A 7,995-nucleotide genomic window follows, 5' to 3' on the forward strand; every position below is an offset into this window, starting at 1 on the left:
ATGTCACCATGTCCTACGGTCTCTTTCGTTAATTTGGACAGTGAGATTCCTATGTTGTGCCTACTTATTGACTTTAGGCAACTTTTGCTAGTCACTTAACAAGCAACTATCCCCTCGGAGGGTCATAACATAGGATTTAGAACAACTCAAACTCCAGGAATTGATAAGATTTCTTAGTCAGTACCCTACCTTGACTATCCAATTCAGAAGCATCGTTTGGGTCGACCTCTAAAGTCTAAAAATGGAAGGTTACACTTATATAATTACTAAGTGTTAGTACATTCTTGATAAAAAATGGTAACTAAATTACTAAAGGAATAAGAGTTATTTTAGAGATAGTATTTAGTCAAGAATGTCTTGCTTTAGTGAAGGAGTATTTGACTGCCTCTCGGTAGTACTTATTTTGACTCGATATAGTATCGTTGCAAACAGAAAATGATTTTTGGGTACATTATTTCTTTTTGCTACAATTGAATTGGATTTAAAAACAATTTACTAATTAGAATTTGTTTAAATTTCAGCATGTTGAATTCCTCAAAATTACTCACTTTCGATATGTTTAACGGTAATAATTATTCAACATGGAAATCAAATATACTAGCAAATAATGATTTAAAATTTGTTTTAACAGAGGAGTGTCCCCAATCTCCCAGATCTTCAACAGACCAAAATGGTTAGAATGCATACGAAAAATGGATTAAGGCAAATAAAAGGATCCGAAAAATTATTCTAGCAAATATATATGATATATTCGCTAAGAAAGTTAAGAACATGGCTTATGCGAAAGAAATCATGAATGTCATAAATGAATAAACAAAGAAAGCATGACAAAGTAAATACGATTTATTTTTCATAGAGATGTGCTTAGTGGAACATGATAAAAAGACTTGGATAATAGATTCAGGTGCCGCTAATCATATTGTGTTTTTACTTAAGAAACTAGTTCCTAGAGACAACTTACAGAAAGCGAAACAACTTTTAAGGTAGGGACCAAGAACATTGTTTCAGCCAAAGCAGTGGGAGATATGAAGTTATTTGTTGGAGATAAACACATTTTACTTGAAAATGTCTATTATATTCCTTCTATGAAAAGGAATTTAATATCTATCTCATGTTTGCTTGAACAAAATTACAAAGTCTCTTTTGAAAATAATGAAGTGATCATTATTTCGAAAGGTATTAAAATATGTTCTGTAAATTTAGAAAATAACTTATACGTGTTAAAACCAACTGAGGTAAAGGTTGTTTTAGATAAAGATGTTTAAAACAGCTAAAACTCAAAATAAGAAAAGAAAGATTTCTCCTAATGCCTATCTTTGGCATTTAAGACTTGGTCATATTAATCTCAATAGGATTGGAAGATTGGTTAGGAGTGGACTTCTAAATCAGTTAGAGATAACTTTTTACCTCCATGTGAATCTTTTCTTGAGGGTAAGATGACCAAAAGATCTTTTACAGGAAACGATCTTAGAGCCAAAGAATCCTTGGAACTGATACATTCAGACCTTTGCAGTCTGATGAATGTTAAAGCTAGAAGAAGGTATGAATATTTCATCAGCTTTATAGATGATTATTCGAGATATGGCTATATTTACCTAATACATCCAAATCTAAAACACTTGAAAAGTTCAAGGAATATAAGGCAAAGATTGAGAACCAATTAGGTAAAAAGGTTAAAACACTTCGATCAGATCGAGGTGGTGAGTTCATGGACTTAAAATTCCAAGACTATTTAATAGAGCATGAAATTCGATCCCAACTCACAACACCTGGCACACTACAAAAAAATGGTGTAGTGGAAAGGAGAAATATAACCCTGTTAGACATGGTTCGTTCTATGATGAGTTATGCTGAGTTGCCTATTTTTTTTTTGGTCATGCAGTAGAGATTGCAGTGTATATTTTGAACATGGTTCCCTCGAAAAGTGTTTCAGAAACACCTAACGAGTTATGGAGAGGACGTAAAGGTAGTTTATGTCACGTCAGGATTTGAGGATGCCTAACACATATGTTGATGCAGAACCTAAAGAAATTGGAACACCGTTCAAAAGTATGTCTATTTATAGGTTATCCTAAAGAGACAAAAGGTGTTTATTTTTATGATCCTCAGGAAGATAATGTATTTGTATCAACAAATGCAATATTCCTAGAGAAATATCACATTAAAAATCATCAACCTCGCAGTAAGCTAGTATTGAGTGAAATGTCCAAAGATACTATAGATAAATCAACAAAAGTTGTTGATCAAGCTGGTCCTTCATCAAGAGTTGTTGATGAAACTAGTATTTCACATCATTTTCAAGAGTTGAGAATGCCTTGACGTATGAGAGGTTCTTTATCAGCCTGGCAATTACATGGGTTTAACAGAAACTCAAGCCATCATATCTGATGATGGCTTAGAGGATCCATCGATTTTTAAATAGGCAATGAAAGATGTGGATAGAGACCAATAGATAAAACGTATGGACCTCGAAATGGAGTGAATGTACTTCAATTCAGTCTAGAAACTTATAGATCAACTAGAGAAGGTAAAACCTATTGGTTGCAACTGGATTTACGAGAGAAAACAAGACTAGGCTGGTAAGGTATAAACCTATAAAGCTAGACTTATGGCAAAAGGGTTTACCCAAAGAGAGGGGGTAGACTATGAAGAAACCTTTTCTCCAGTTTCCATGATTAAGTCTATTAGAATACTCTTGGCCATTGCCACTTTTTATGATTATGAAATCTTGCAAATGGATGTCAAAACAACCTTTTTGAATGGCTATCTTGATGAGAGTATCTATATGTCTCAACCAGAGAGGTTTATTGAATAGGGTCAAGAACAAAAGATTTTCATGCTTAATAGATCCATTTATTGGTTAAAACAAGCTTCTCAAACCTAGAATATGAGATTTGACACTATGATCAAATCTTATGGCTTTGAACAAAATGTTGACGAACCTTGTGTTTACAAGAAGACTGTTAACAAAACTGTAGCTTTTTCTGGTCTTATATGTTGATGATATTCTACGCATAGAAAATAAAGTGGAATTTCTGACTGATGTTAAGAGATGGCTGGCTACGCAATTCCAAATGATGGATTGGGGAGAAGCACAATATGTTCTTGGGATCCAAATAGTTCAGAATCACAAGAACATGACACTGGCATTGTCTTAGGCATCTTATATTGATAAGATGTTGTCTAGATATAAAATGCAAAATATCAAGAAAGGTATGTTACCTTTCAGGCATGGAATTAATTTGTATAAGGAACAATGTCTTAAGACCCCTCAAGAAGTTGTGGAAATGAAAAGAATTCCTTATGCATCAGCAGTCGGGTGCTTGATGTATGGTATGTTGTGTATGCATCCTGACATATGTTATGCAGTTGGAATTGTCAGTAGATATCAGTCCATTTCGAGATATGATCATTGGATTGTCGTTAAAAACATCCTCAAGTATTTTCGGAGAACGAGAGACTATATACTTGTGTATGTTGTAAAGGATCTGATCCTACTGGATACATTGATTCAGACTTCCAGACTGATATTGATTCAAGGAAATCAACTTCGGGGTTAGTATTCACTCTGAGTGGAGGAACGATAGTGTGGAGGAGCATAAAGAAAAGTTGTATTGCTGGCTCCACCATGGAAGCTGAGTATATAGCTGCATGTGAAATAACCAAAGAAGTAGTATGGCTCAAAAAGTTTCTGTCTAATTTGGAAGTTGTTTCAAATATGCACCTGTCAATCACCCTGTATTATGATAATAATGGAGCAGTTGCTAACTTAAGGGAACCTAAGAGCCACAAACGAGGAAAGTGCATTGAACAAAAATACCTTCTCATCAGAGAGATAGTACATAGAGTAGACATGATAGTCACAAAAATTGCCTCTGAAGATAATCATGTTGATCCTTTTACGAAGGCCCTCTTGGCTAAAATGTTCGAGAGTTACCTGGTAGGACTGGGATTGTGAGCTTCATAAATCTAGGGTAAGTGGAAGAATGTTAAGAGTATATAGATGCCCTAGTTTATGTATTCTCTCATTACTCAATATTGTATATATATATATATATGTAAATCCACTGGAGTTTTAGTCCAAGTGGGAGTTTGTTGGGTTGTATGTCCTAAAACTCACAGTTTGTAATGTTAAACATATTCTATTTGCAATTAAGATGTTATTGACATTTATTTAATAAAACTGTTGTTGAATAAGTAAATTATACTTGCATAGACTAAATCTAATAAACTAAGATCTATAGCTATTACATGAATACTTGAACTTTATGTGGAGACATAAAGATGGATCAAGTTTGAGTAAATAGCCAAAATGGTCTATAGTATATGAATAAGGTTGGGTACCTTATTCTGGTAACACTATCAGATGTGGCTCACTTTGTAGATAGTACAAATGATGTGATCCTAAATCGTTCATATGGAAACATGCGAGTAGGGGCGTCTTATGCAATGAGTTTGTATAAGATCGGGACCAAGAAATAAGTCACTTTTACTTTATAACGTCGTTTACTGTTTAAGATTGATTGTTTTAAATCGATGACTTAGGTAACTTAACCTGAATCCTGAACTAACTACGAATTCTTGTTTATTCAGAATTATCCTTAGATTTGCATATGTGAGGGTTGGCTCAACAACGTCGACTCAATAAGCATCCCATTTCAAAGGTAAGACTGGGTAAATAGCTAGGGACATAGAATGCAAGATGGAATTCACTCCTACCCTATTTAGGAATAGTAGATAGATTTTTTTCTTAAGTGCTGATTCCAGGTCTTGAACATGGGGTCCCACACTCTCATTGGCCCCATAAGGACTTGGTTTAGTAATTGGATCATAAACCAATTGTTCTTAGAGGATCAGTGGGATTTAAGGAGCAAGATGTAATTTTAGGGGTAAAACAACATTTGACCCAACCGTTATTACGAATAACCTGTGAATAATGGATTAGGGGTCAATATTATGGGACAGGACCTCGGGCAATTTGCAACAGGTCTGTGTTGGGAAGGCTAGGACGTACAGGAACAATGCGACAACAAATCCATCCTACATCATAAAGTTCAGCCTCCCTGGGTTTCCACTTGCGTTTTAGGTAAAGTAATTTGGCCATATCATTATAATTTAATCAATTCTACATCTTGCATGCTTACATGACATTGTTTTTAATGCTTTTGTGCCAAATTTTATAGGTTTGGCTGTACGAGACATTGTCCACGATCGATGGTATTGATGGAATGAAATCAAATCTATTGGAAACTCACGTTGCTATTGTCTCATCCGTTTCGTCAAGTAGTACAAAATGGGATGAACATGTGTGAGGACTAGCACTACCAGCATCTCCAACGATTGAGCAACATTTGGACCAATTGCACAACAAAATCTAAGAGGTTAAGACAACATCCTAATTGATTGACCAACGTATGGATCATTTGTAGAATGAACTCCGAGACGTGAAAAGCATTCTTGTTGATTTTAGCAGTGGGACGAGGACTATCTTTCAATTCATTGAATCCATCTCAAGGGCTAGTACGGTCCAATAGTAGCGTTTTAAGAGTTCATAAAGATGGGCCAGTACGCCAGGTGTCACTTTGAGAAAGCTTTATGAGCATGCAACCTTAGTATAAAAGGAAGTTGAAGTTGAAGAAGCTCGATTTAGGAATTTTTGAACGTGCTAAGGAAGGTGAGTTGCTATCGAATTGACACTTGAGTTGTAAATTGACACTTGAGCTGGAATTTAGTTGAAGGTTGAAGAATTTCTTCAAGTGTTCAAGAATCTTAGACTACATGAACGAGTAAAAAAGATTGATAATTTCCAAGCTCGTGAAAAGGAATTAGAGGCTTAGATTTTAAGGTAAGCTAGTTAAGATGTTTAGGGATAAGTTCTTAGATGAAAATTTCATGAGATTCTTTCTAGAATTTAAGTTATTCCATTCATGTAGAGACATGTGAGTGGGGGTATGCTATACAAAGAGTTTGTATAAGACCAGACCATGAGATGGTTAGTCTCTTTATATAACGTCGTTGATAACTAAGACTTACATTTCACTAAAATGACCATAAGTGACATGACCTTAATCTTGAGTGAGTGACATGACCTTATCCTGAGTGATTTGGGAACTCCTGCCTATAAGGGCAGTCCTTTGATTAATATGGGTGAGAGTGGCTAGATTGCCAACTCAACAAGCCTACCTTTTTGGGGAATCATTTGATTGGGGAGCTGGCACTAGAAGAAATTCAGGCTTTAAGGTCGGTTGAAAACCGACATTAAAGTGTTATTAAAGCCCTTTAATGTTGGTTGCATTTAATGTCGGTTTTAAATCGACATTAAAGGGCTTCAATAACACAACTTTCAATGTCGGTTGCAACCAACATTAAAGGTCTTTAATATCAGTTGCAACCGACATTAAAGGTCTTCAGTGAAATTTCTAACCGAAATTAAAACCTTTTTTTTTTTTTTTTTTAAATTCTTAACCGACATTGAACCCCGAATCTGTCTTTTTTTTTTTTTTTTTTTTTTTTTTTTTTTTTTTTTTTTTTTTTTTTTTTTTAATTTCGTTGCCAAATCCATTTTTTTGGTCAAAAAGTATAACATGAAACATCATCATCGAACGCTGTGGCTATGGCATATTATTTATGTATGGATTACAAATCTATTACATTTAATCCACAAATTCTGCTATAAAATTATAATTTAAAAGGTTGTACAATAATTCAGCCCTTGAAAACACAAATTACAAGTAATACAAACATTATGAGTTTTCTGTCCCTCTCCACTTGGTAAGTATGGATTCCTTCATAATTCTTCTTGAACAAACCCCCCCAGCTTCAACAGTATCTGGTTATAGGCATCTTTGTCTGACCACTGTTGTTCAAAGGATCACAAACAAAAAAGGTCTAAGACAAAGGATTGAAAATGAAAATGTGATCATAATTCATATTCAACTAACCGTGTTTATTGAGAATGTGTATAAATGGTACATTCAAGGAAAAATTCTTTACTAGAGTTTCCCAAGAAAAAGCATAAAGAGGTTACGATACCAAATCTTTACTCCTTTGTTGTACCTGCAAAACAAGAAAACTCAATAGTTGAATAAGAGAGAATCTTCTTTTTAAAACTGTGAGTAATTAATTAAAACTTATTAAAACTGTGAGTCAAATATTCTTTTAGTGTATTTAATTTGCATAATACACATGTTCTCAAGCCAATCAATTGTTTAGTTCTTGCATCAATCGCTTAGCTCTAGCGGCCCATCGTGTAGCTCAATCATTTAGTAAATGATCTCACGCATAGGTGGTGACGAGAAATTAGAAGTCAAATTATCCCACAACTAAAATCCCGTGGATGCAATATGCGATGCATGTTCTTAAGATATGCGTTGATAGTTATGCGTCGATGGTCATGCGTTGGAATTAAAATGCGTTAACAAATGTATACGATGACCATGCGTCTTGTCACAAGTTTTCTTGCGTTCACGCCAAGTATAACACGAACACAAGTTTCTCGGGTGATTCGAGGTCAAACTCAGGGACTTGTAGCAAAATGAATGCGGTAATGTGCATGCGGCGGTTTAAATAAAATAATGGATGGGAAGGTTGCTAAGTTAATCCTACTTCTACTCCTAACTAACAGACAACACAATGAGAATATGCATGAGAGCTAGAGACACGATAACTCTTGACATGAAACAAATGAATGGGAAAGATAGATAAAATGCAGAGATGTTTTCATTGCAACCCTTAAGAGTGACCGCAAGGGCAACTTTAGTCAACGCAAGTCATGTGATCATGCAACACACATACAATAGTAAACCACCTTTCAATGTGAATTCTACGGCTTCTAATGCTAGAACGCATGCTATATATACGATAAGTCTATAGGACCTACACATAAGCCTCTATTCTTATTTATGCGATGATAAAATGACACACACACAAATAAGGCAACCACATAATATTATTCTCATCTCTAGGATGCATGTGATGCAGGTTGATAAACAGAGC

This window comes from Benincasa hispida, chromosome 3 (genome assembly GCF_009727055.1).
Source record: "Benincasa hispida cultivar B227 chromosome 3, ASM972705v1, whole genome shotgun sequence".
NCBI lineage: Eukaryota > Viridiplantae > Streptophyta > Magnoliopsida > Cucurbitales > Cucurbitaceae > Benincasa > Benincasa hispida.